The sequence below is a fragment of the Rhipicephalus sanguineus genome, chromosome 7 (assembly GCF_013339695.2).
Source record: "Rhipicephalus sanguineus isolate Rsan-2018 chromosome 7, BIME_Rsan_1.4, whole genome shotgun sequence".
In the NCBI taxonomy this organism is placed as follows: Eukaryota; Metazoa; Arthropoda; class Arachnida; order Ixodida; family Ixodidae; genus Rhipicephalus; species Rhipicephalus sanguineus.
In genome coordinates, this window is record NC_051182.1 from 136,762,290 (window position 1) to 136,774,096 (window position 11,807).

At 45.1% G+C, this 11,807-nt stretch overlaps 1 protein-coding gene across 1 annotated transcript in view; it reads right to left on the bottom strand.

Moving 5' to 3' along the window:
• LOC119400050 (sodium/calcium exchanger 3-like) overlaps positions 1–11,030 on the bottom strand; it is a 66,016-nt gene extending 54,986 nt beyond the window's left edge. Inside the window, 1 exon segment of the mRNA XM_037666969.2 lies at positions 10,777–11,030. The gene's annotated coding sequence lies outside the window, so the exon portion shown is untranslated.
• Positions 11,031–11,807: the final 777 nt, after the last annotated feature.

Genomic DNA, 11,807 nt, shown 5'->3' on the forward strand with positions numbered 1-11,807 from the left:
GACAGCACATGGATGTATATGCGTGGCATTTTGAAGGAACACAAGGCATGGCCTGGCACGCAGGCATAAGAGGCGCGATTCGATATAATATCAGGAACGGTTGCCAAGTGCAAGAAAAATGCAGCCGATGGAATGCCGGATAATTATGTAGTGGTATGGAAAGATTGGGTAATTCGCAAACCTTCAAACGAACTCGGCTCGGGGAAGGCCCGCCACGGTGGTCTATAGTGGTTACGGTGCTCGACTGCTCACCCTATAAGGTCGCGGGATCGAATCCCAGCCGCCGCGGCCGCATTTCGATGGAGGCGAAATGCTAGAGGCCCGTGTTGCTTAGATTTAGGCGCACGTTAAACAAGCCCGGGTAGTCCATTTTTCCGGGGCCCTCCACTATACGGCGTCCCCCATGAACATATCATGTTTCAGACTTTCAGCGCCAGGAAACACGAGGACGAAAAGGAACACACGAGGACACAGCACGCGTCTTCCTTTTCGTCCTCGTGTTTCCTTGCGCCGAAACATGAGATATGCAGCACGAACTAGCCCACCAGTGGGTTTTATATTGAACCCCAGAAACATATCGTGGTTTTGGGACGTGAAACCGCAACAATTATGAACTGAATTAAAAAGGTATGGGACTGAGCTTGTTGGTATGGCTTCATGACTGCGAAACAACGCCAAGAACGAGGACACATGTAATGTTTATTTCTTTCTGTGTTCTCGTTTTTCGCGCTGCTTCGCAGTCATGAACACAACACTTTTATATTGAGACAAAAGGTTATACCTTCATCGCGCTGAGAGGTTCTACCGTCCCGTGAAGAAGTATCGTTCTGGACAGTGAAATTTCCATTCGGGTAATAATAATCCATTACTTACTGAATTCATCGATTCGTTAATTTTTTTATTACGTACTTTATAGCGCGAGTCGTATATGACTGTCGTTAATGACCGTTAAGAAATTTGCAGGCATAAAATGGCATTAACTCGATCGCGTAGGACAGGGAGTGCTGGATATTATTGGAGGGAGGGGGGGGGGGCTTTATTTCGCATGTGGATATAACATAGGCTGACGGTGATGATGATGATGATGATGGGGATGACTGAAACACATTTCTCGGCGAACACGTTTCCCGGATTTCTCGCTCATTGTAGTGTTGCACGAAAGTCGTAACCATATAGGAGCGAAGAAGTCGATCGACACGGATAATTGCTCTCTCGCACAATGCCTTAAAATCGTGGACGACGGTAGCTGAGCAATCAAGATATACGCGCGCTGAGCGTCCAAGTATAAAAGGTATATAGACTCGATTGCTTAAGCCTCGTCTGCAACGCGCAACGGTCTGGAGCTTTACCTTTGGCGCTATGGTCGGTATACATCAGATGCGTCTAAGATGTCGCAACGGCCCCGTGTTCTACCATTCCCCAACAGTGCAAGCCTCCGTTTAGATAGACCATTATCATAGTTGTAATTGTTGTACATTTTGTATACTGTTTGGAGCGAGGTTTAATTCAGGTACTTGTGCGGCTGCGTTCAAGTACCAAATTACCTGAGGCGCGCGCGCGGAGAGGCAGGGAGGGGGGTCGCCCCCCCCCTCCTTCCTTGTCCTCGAAGGGGGGCGCCAAAGCTTGGCCATTGTGAAAGGACGACATCGCTTCATTTTCATTTTTGCATTCATTTCGAAGCTTATTTTCATCGGACTGAACCAAAAGTTTTTTTGGGGGGTGCGGGGGGGGGGGGCGATAGAACTTGCCCCCCACCCCTAATCGAGAATTTTGCGCAGGCCTATGCGCATATGCATTGTCGTCGCAATCCCATCATTTGTAAGACAGCGTGACCCCTTGCGGGTTTTTTTTTTTTTTTGTGGGGGGGGGGGGGGGGCATCACTGACCCTCGCGCCACATTGCACGCCACATGTTATCTTTAAAACTAAATCAGCGGCTCTGTTCAAAAAACTCTCCTGCGTTAGGCTCACCCTAGTTAGGCTTAGCATGCGGCAGCGACGATCGCTAATCTACCACACAACGTTCGACATCCTTCCGGCACCCGTCCCAGACTCGGCCATCCCATCAAAGTGCACAGGCTCTTAGTATACGAGTCAATGAAGTTTTGCCTCGTTTACGAGTGGCTGCGTGCCTCGTTCCTTTGAAAAACTTTTCAGTAAAGAGCCCTCTCTTTCTCTCTCTCTCTCTTTCTCTGCCATTTTCCGCACCGGCAAAGGCACACATACGCGCTCGAGCCCGTCCTGCATATACACAAATAAATACTTCACAGAAGCTGCCATGGCGATAATGAGGTCACGACATGCCGGTACGTATAAAGTAAGAGACTGCGCCTAGATAAGGGACACACGCAAAAAAGAAACGGAGACTGTCGAGAGAAAAAAAGCAGAGCTTGGTCGTGTAACCGAGAGAAGATATACAGCCCGCAAATGAGATAAGAGACGTGTACGTCACGCATTCGTACGTAACACCGAAACGGTTATAAAAGGCGTTACGAAATATATGGAGCGACAGCTATATATATATATATATATATATATATATATATATATATATATATATATATATATATATATATATATATATGTATATATGTATATATATATATATATATATATATATATATATATATATATATATATATATATATGTGTGTGTGTGTGTGTGTGTGTGTGTGTGTGTGTGTGTGTGTGTGTGTGTGTGTGTGTGTGTGTGTGTGTGTGTGTGTGTGTGTGCCGCATAGTAAGGTCTAAAAGTAGTCTGAGAGGAAAGGCCAGGGATTGGTTGAGAAGCAAAATAAAGAATGTACGATAAACCTGTGACGCGCTTATGCGCGAAGTCGCCCACTGTACCCCGACAGTCGGAAGGAGACGTGAGCGACATAGTTAATTCCGAGCGGCGCGTACCGCATTTCCCGCGCATAACGCGTGAACCGCGCAGGACGCAAGTTGGTGCAGCAGATAGCAAAGCTTTTCCGCGATAGAACTTGTTCTCGGCCAAGTTGGCATTTTCGCTGTGAGACGCGACGCATGGGACGAAAGGAAGATGCACAAACGCGAAGGTTTTATAGAATGAAGTACTTGTTTTCAGGCAACTCGATGATCGGAACGAGATTGAACGAAGACAGAGTTGGTGCCATAGCAGCACAAAGGAAACATTAGCAATCGTTCAGGCATTTTATAGCATCTTCATCAAATCACACCGGAGCTCCCCGGTGCGCCGTTTCGACCAATCAGCGTAGTGCCTGGGCACCCCGGTGCAATTTGTCGAAGGTGGCATCAGTCAACGTTGGCAAGAACTCTAGTTCACTATAGCCAGAACTATAGCCAACACTATAAGCCATCACTTAGCCAAAATTATCCGATGCTTTTTTCAACATTAGCCCTCACTCAGCCGACGCTAACCTATATTGAACTGAATTTCAATTGAATTTCAATTGAACTTTTTGACACAGAACAATTTGCAAAATGTAATAGTAGTTGTAGAAACGCACCTGCATCCCTAGGCTAAGGCTAGTTTGGGATTCATTGAAATGTATATATGAAAAAGAACATGTCACATAGCAAAACAATAGGTATACAAGCAAAAAATATTTTAATAACGGTGTAACACCTTAAAAACTAAATACAACATATTTATGGAGCATATCAGTTGATAATACCTGACAAAAGAAGAAAACGAAAATATGTAAGGGAGCGTGCACACAGATGTAATAACGTGCAACACCATTATAGATGGTAGGTAATTTAATATGGTTATATTAGTAGTAAATATATTAGGCGGCTCTATGTTATTTAAAAAAAATATATCTTTTCAGAGCAAAGGAGAAATTCTTATTCTTCTTTAGTTCTAATACAAAGGTTATTATGGACATTAGGCAGTGCTAACGAGTTCTTGCAGTATGCAAGCAGGTAGGGCACTTAAAGGTCACGTGGTTTTGTGAGACGCTCTGTTACACCTGCACTGCGTTCGGGAAGCCACGCGGTCCCATAGGCGTTCGCCTGAGACGACTCGAAGGCTAAAGCCGTCTCCTATTTCTCCCTCTGTTTCCTCTCACTCGATTTTATTGATGCTACCTTCCACTGAAAGCTTTCTGCACCTAAGGTGGTTTTGTACTGCCTCCAGGATCGGCCCACCTTTGACCCAGCGTCATGCCAATGACGTCATCATAACTTTGTGACGACACTACAAATTTTGGCGATCGATGACGCCATGATTACGTCACAGGTCTAGCCAGAAGTTCACAGGTCTATAGTGGGGGCCTCATTGACTTAATGGGGGCAACGCTAATGTACAATCATGACAGCACTTATTTAGTGATACCGAGAAAAAATATTAGGCGGGGGGGGGGGGGCTGTAGGTTGAGCTGTCTCGTAAGCAGGCGAATACGGTACAACCGCGTAAGTGCATGTGGTCCCCGTAAAAAGCGCCAAGTGCTCTTTTACCGTGACGCGCGCGCCACGCTTGGCTGGCTGTTACGGACTTTGCACCTGTTTCGTGTATGTAGACCGGAAGAAAGAAACAACACAAACATAAAAAGACAGCGAGTGCATGTCGGGCTCAACGGCGGCGATATTTTGAGGCATGACAAAAGAGCGGAATCAAACAAGCGTGTATTCTGCGGGAACGGCCCCAATTTCGAAACGTTAGGCTGTTTCTTTCTTTTCATTCCACCTTCAGTCTTGATGTCATAAGCACACACGTGAAAGTCGACCTTTTTTTCAACGACACTAAGAGATAACAGGGAGTCATAGACGATTTCAGACGTCCCGTAGACGTTTTGTAGATAAGTTTAGACATTTTTAGATTGTATCATATGTGATTTACTGTTAGAAGGAGAATTTATTTCGAGGGGCTCGTTTCTTTGTTAGACGCAACCAGACAATTGGGCTTAGGGAAGCACCGGGGGCATTAATTGTTGTCTTTAACAGCAGTGTGGTAACTATAGCGTCAATCGGAATGAATTGAAGTGGACGAAAAGTCGCCCTTTCCGTCAGTGGGATCAACCCATTACAAAGGGCTGAGCTATAATTCATCATCTTCCTCAACGGCATCAACGAATTGAGCAGCTGGTCACGTGACCTCTCAAGCTCCGATTGTGCTCATAATAATGCTAATGATGGTGATTATGACAATAATGATGATAACATAGCCCCATCAGGTGGCCTTCACCTTCCAGTCGTTTTAGGCGAGTGCGTAAAGGGCCCTATGAGTTTTTTGTTCGTGCCTTTTCGGACTGTATTAGGTATATTCAAATACGTATATAAAAAAAAATCAAAGCCAGTTTCACCCAAAGTGAAAGCTGTACGGACTGCGCAGCATTGATTCGCCTGTGTTTCTCTTGTGTTTATATTGTGTTTATCTAGCTTTTTCTGTTCTTTTTTGCTCTTTTCTTGTCTTTATCTGCTCTTTTATGTTGTTTTCGTCCGAGTATGTGATATTCTATGTCGTTTTTTTTTTCTTTTCTTATTTGTTTTGCGATTATGTATTTTCTGTTCTATGGTCTCCTTGCTTTTCTACTGTTTGCAGCTCCGACCGCAGGGCGTCTAACTCCCGGCGCTGACGTTTTGCCTCCGCTTCTCTCTTCCGTATATATGTGTCTAACTCCCGACGCCGGCGTTTCGCTATCGCTTCGCTGGCTCGGACAGACGAATTAGCCCTTCGGCGACGCTGGTGTTCGCAGGCAAGCGAAACGGTGGAGTTCCAAGTGTGCAGCCTGCTTGGCTTATGTGTATCAAAACGTTGGACCTAAGTGACACCAACGCGAGACATAAGACGACTACAGGGCTGACCCTTAAACTGCTCGGCAGATAAAAAAAAAACGTCATCAATTAGTTGCCTCCAAACCTACACGCTCCATCGGGGCGTGATGCGATATCGCGTATGACAGTGACCTGACGCACGCCTTCCTGTGTCCCCACGTATACGCTCCACTGGTTTCAAGTTCAGCCGATGCGTCGAAGCGACAGTTGAGCCTGTTGCAAGTAGTACAAGCAACAGGCACAGTCGTCGATGCCACATAGCGGACCGGATATGTGTGACCGGACGAAACGTGAAACGTTTCGCGGGTACGGAAGTAATGGGTATATATATATATATATATATATATATATATATATATATATATATATATATATATATATATATATATTCTGCGTGCCTCCCACGACGAATATAAGCGTTCGCGTCAGGTAATAGTAAAGAGGAGATGCGCTTGAACGGAACGCGAGATCGCTGTACATGCGTACGCGTCCATTATTACAATGGAATGGCTGTCGTCCGTCCATCCAGTGGTTCCGAGCCAGCGGATTTGCACTGTTGGAGGAGCTGGCACCATATACGCGCATGCGCAGCGCTGGGGCGTAATTTTCCCTTTTCTAACAGCGAAATCGTTTAGAAGAGCAAATCTTTGAGCAAGTTGAGCAAGTCTCTCGTGTTAGTTACTCTCCTTCGTACTTTGTCGTTTCCGCGCTGTTATAGTCTTAAACGAAATTACGGTGGGTCCTTTATCACCGATCTCTTCTCTCCTTTATCATCCATCATCATCATTATGAGCCTCCTTTAGTCCACTGCAGGACGAAGGCTCTTTCAGGGATATATCTGATTTCATTTTATCCCTGCGAACTTCTTAATTTCGTCACTCCATCTAACTCTGCCTTTCTCGACTGTGTTTCCCATCCCTTTCTTATTACATAATAATAATTGTTGTGGTTCTACGTCCCAAAACCGCGATGTGATCAGCTGGTTCTAGAAACGTTGGATGTGATTATGAGGGACGCCGTTGGGGATGGACTCCGGAAATTTTAACCACTTGGTGTTCTTTAATGCGCGCCTAAATCTAAGTATACACGGGCCTCTAGAATGTTGCCTCCATCGAAATGCGGCCGCCACGGCCGGGACTCGATCCCGCGACCTTCAGCTTACCAGTCGAGCACCATAACCACTAGATCACCGCGGTGGGCCTCCTTTATCATTGAAGTATTTGTTTTCATTTTCGATCACATTACAGTAACTTCGTCGAGTTAATTTGCTTCTCCTTAAAAAAACAATTGCCTATAGTAGTTTTCTCTATTGATAACTTCTCCACAACCGCGTACTTGATAAATGTATCAAATGTTGTTTTCGGTTATCATTAATGTCATATCTTTTAACAATATTTTATATACGGAAATTTCATGTTGCGTCATTGCTGCTTGTTGCAATATTTATTTCTTAATCGTGCACAGGAGGTCCCGACGCACTTTCAAACTACGAAACTTTAAATGTCTTATTTGTATTCTGCACATAATTTGTAATTCTCGTCATTTGACTGGCATAAATCAACGGATCTTGATTCAGAAGAACGTAAGAGACATTCAAGAATGGACATTGCGTTTTTTTTTATAGCATCGCATAGGTTCCTATAGTATCAAACGGAACTCTATAAAATAAACTCCTTGCTTATGTATCCGTGTTTATGACATTTCTGTGAAATCTTTGGGGTAACTTGGCTACAGACACGCACTCATTCATTAAGCAATAAGAGCGTACTAGACAACGTGCTCTAAGTATAGGCATATTGAATGATGCAGTGATTATGCGCCTCCCCTCTTAATAGCACCAGTGCTGCAATGAGACCATTAATCCCTAGGAATCAATCAATCAATCAAGGTCTACCTAATGAACATCTAATAAAATCTGTAAGCACAAAATCTCGCTGTCCCTTTCTCGATAAGCAGCATATTAACATATATATAGCTTAGAGACTATTCGCACGACGGTAAAATAAAAGTACACGGCGCCCACCCGTCCGCTCGCGGTCGCTATGTGCTATCGTAAGCTATATAAGCTGGAACACTGAATTCATGTTTATTCAAGGATTCATTTGCAATGTACTGATATGAAGGTGTACGTACTGAACTGACCAGAGATACCTTTCCGCTTGAGCATCCAGTGTCGCAAACTCATTTTGCGCTCGCCAGATGCGTTTACTAGCCGATGGCCTTTAAAAGGAAATTTCAGTGTTCTATCTCATATTGCTCATGACTGTGCATTCGTCTAGCAAATACAACCACTTACCAGCGGTTGTCTTCATCAAGATGTGTTCCGTATCAGCGACCAGAGCGAAGTTCAAAAACAATATATGAGGCTCCCTTACAATAACTTCATAAAATGTAGGCTGAGAGCGACAAGGACGGTGTCGCGAAAACCGATTGGCTGCCACATTTGTGGTGTCTAATTTCCTTTTCGTCCCACGCTCGAATCCGCGGAGCCTTCCACGCCGTCCTTAGACAGCAAGCAAGCGGAATCACATTGCGCAAACTGTTTACGAAACACTTGCTGCTTACTTTTTGCATGCGGATCTTCCATCTTGCACCCGCTTACGCATCTTCGTATTGGGGATCATCAATGTAGATAGACTTGGCCGATCGTGGGAGGGACTGCCCACGAGCAGCTGATTAGCAGAAGCCCTACAGCAAACACGAACACTCATGTTCTATAGATGATTTTTTCGTAAGCCACATGGGCGCCGCCATATAGAGCTGTAAGCGCATATTTTCTTAGTTTTTGTATATCGCGACGTGAATTGTTAAGGCGCTCAAACTTCGAATGCACCAACCCAACCGTTTTCACGCGTATGAGTATACAGTAGCACTGTTCGTTTAGTTGTTAAATATACAAAATTGCAAGTTTAACTGCCCAATATGGCGGCAACAAAACCCATCCGTAAAATAGTCTATAGAACATCTATTAAGTATCTTCGAGTCTGAGTAAACTCGTAGGAAACTAATAGGTTAGTTCACAAAGTCACCTCCATTGAAATTCCGTTAAGAAGTGTGAGCTGGCTTGTTCGGCAACATCTGCCAATTCAGACGTACAAGATGTGCTCATACACAATGTGCTGACACCGGGTGCGCGAAGTGACAAAGTTTGTTTTAATGCGGCCTGTAGAGAATTGACGGTGTAATCTGTCGACAGTTATTGCTCGATAGTAATTTCCTCAGAAATAGCTGTGAGATTCGTGACATGGCCCTCCAAAGAGAAAGGTGCCTGCGGAGCAGTTTTGTCCTTGACACTGATGTCCGTATTGGAAAGTGTCTCTCATGAATACGTACTGAAAAGCGTTACACAGGTACTAGCTTTAGCCAGAAAGAGACCATTGAACAACGGCTCCATTGCATCAACCACCAAAACTGGGATTTGTTTATAAATATGCGCGAAATGCACGTATAGGGTATGCCTCTATATTTATAATCATATATTTAATCATATGTGTACATGTAATCATACGTGCATGGGTGAACTTCAGCAATAAAAAAACGATCATCCAGGTTTCAACTAAGGACATTAGACTGCAGTATTCCAACAGTGTCACCAGAACATGGCTGATGCGTTAAGTGAGCATCCATACATAAAATGAATAACCTAAAGGGCTTCATTCTGTACTCAACTGTACAATGACGGAACACTGTCTGAGGGTTCCCATAAAAAATACGTTCTAGTTCTCGTTCCTGATGTGCACGCAGATATCCGTCTTATCGAAACAAAAAACTTAGCCAAGTTAGAAAGATAAGATATGAAGTAACGCGATGCTATTACGAAACTGCAATGTAAAACTCAGTGGATTTTCTGAAGGTTATTCATTGAAGGTTGCACAAAATTAACACGAATTCTATAGAACGTCAACAACCTACGTTTGAAAATTTATAGAAACGCTGTTATTTGAGTATGTCGTGAGATACTCCGCTATGGCATGGATTGAACAGATAAACTTTATCCATTTAGAATGCCTTTTCTTATTGAGATGAACTCATGAAGATATTGTCTCTGGATAAGCGGCCGTCTGGAAACACGACGGCAGACGACCTCACGTGAACACCCGGGCTTGTAAATATGTGTCCTTCCAGTAGATACAGCTGTTGACAGCTAGCCCGCTATCGCTGGCATTTTTTCCTGCCGTTGCTGTGATCTTAACTTCCATTACTGTCGCAAAATGGGAGTTCAAATAGACATCGAGAAAATATGGGGTAGATACTTTCGTTTTGCGTCAAAACTAGGCCGCTTCTGCGTTCCTTAAAGGATATTTGCATACTCAAGTATGCAAATATTCTACAGCACGTGTCGTGGATAGCCTAAAGCAAATGTGCATTTTCTTCATAAAAAAAAAGACACGTGGAGATTTAATTCCTCGAAGAAGCTCCCCCAGCTTTCAAACTACAGCTAGTGCGCGCACCTAAGCTGACTGTTTCTCGGAAAAGAAAAAAAAAAAGTGAGTTTGCAGCCGTGAATAAAGATGTCGCGGACAATCTTAAACACCTGCGCTTACTCGGGGTATGGCTGATGTCCATTTAAGTAGGTCCCTCTTTATTTTCGCTGAAGCAAACCGCAAGAGCGGAGCTTTTCTTTGCCGCGAAGAACACGAAAACACTGTCATCGTAAAGTAATAACCTGAAGCAAAAGAGCGCGAATTACTCGTTTTGCTTCCGTGTATAAAGCCATTCACTGAATGTACAGTCACGTTCAGTACGAGCTGCAACGCCGGCCGTCGTTAAAGAAGCCCAAAGGCCGAACGGTGACACCGGCAAACGTGAACTTGGTTTAAAGAATACGAGTTACTGATACAGTGCGCATTTCACTACTTTTTGCTATGTCAGCGACGATTTGCAGTGTTGGCGCCACTTCGAGCACTGACATCATGTTGCGACTCATATTGGGCGCGACTGGACACCGCTATTTCAAAATGTATCGAAGGTTTCGCTGTGCGAGCGAATTCGAAAGGTAAAAGAGAAAAAAACTTACGTGTTGCTCAGCGGTAGGTGGTCCCGCCTACAAGCGGCTCAGGCGTTAAAGTATCCGTCTGGTTTCCCCGCGTGGCACTACTAATCGTCTGCTACCACGTTTTTCCGTCGTCTGCTACACCACCACTTTTCGCCTGGAAACGAGTGTGCTACCACCGAGCCATACGTGACAGTTACACAGTTTTGCGGCTGACAGCGTCAAAGCATCTTCGAGCAATGCGCCGTTCCAGCTTGCACACCCCGAACACCAACGCGCACAACGCCCAACTGTGTGAGGAGACCGCAGAGCGTGACGCCAGCGACGAGCCAGAAGAGTGAAAGAAAGAGAGAGAGAAAAAAAAAAATGAGGCGCCAAAGGAGAGGACCCACGCCGGCGGCAGCGGAGTACGCCATCAGCGCGTACTCCCTGCGTGTGACGGGGAGCAAAAAAAGGAGTAAAAAACAGTAAAGCGAAACAACGGGAAAAACTGGTTGCTCCTCGCGCGTCGTCTGCTACGCGTGCTCTCGGGGCCGCCATCTTTGTTTCGGTTCTGGTTTGTCGTCTGTTCTGCCGCTTTTGACGTCTCCAATCCGTGACGTCACTGCCGATCATTCGAGCTCCATCTTCGTTTCGGTTCGGCTTTTCTTCTGTTCCGCCGCTTTTCTCGTCTGTATTTGCGCTTCCAATCCGTGACCTTACGGTCGCTCGTCAGAGCTCGGCCAACCGAGGACGTGCGTGCGGCGCATACCTTCCGCTCGTTGTTGTCGTCTGCTACGCGCACTAAAAAAACGCTGCCAAGTTTTTTTCTTTGTTTGTTTCGCTTGTCTCTCGTATCACTAAAACAAGATTGCGCCGGCGTAGGCGGCTTGTGGCGGCGAGTGAAGAAGTGTTGTCTGACTCATGAATGGTTCGGCGCGCCGCTTGTGACACATACGCGCTAAAAGCTGCCCGTCGAAAGGTCCGGCTCTACCGTTTTCGCTGTTTTCTTGCTCATTCGCTCTCGGAACACCGCCATGTTTCGTAACACTGGAGCTGAGTCGTCTGCTACAGGT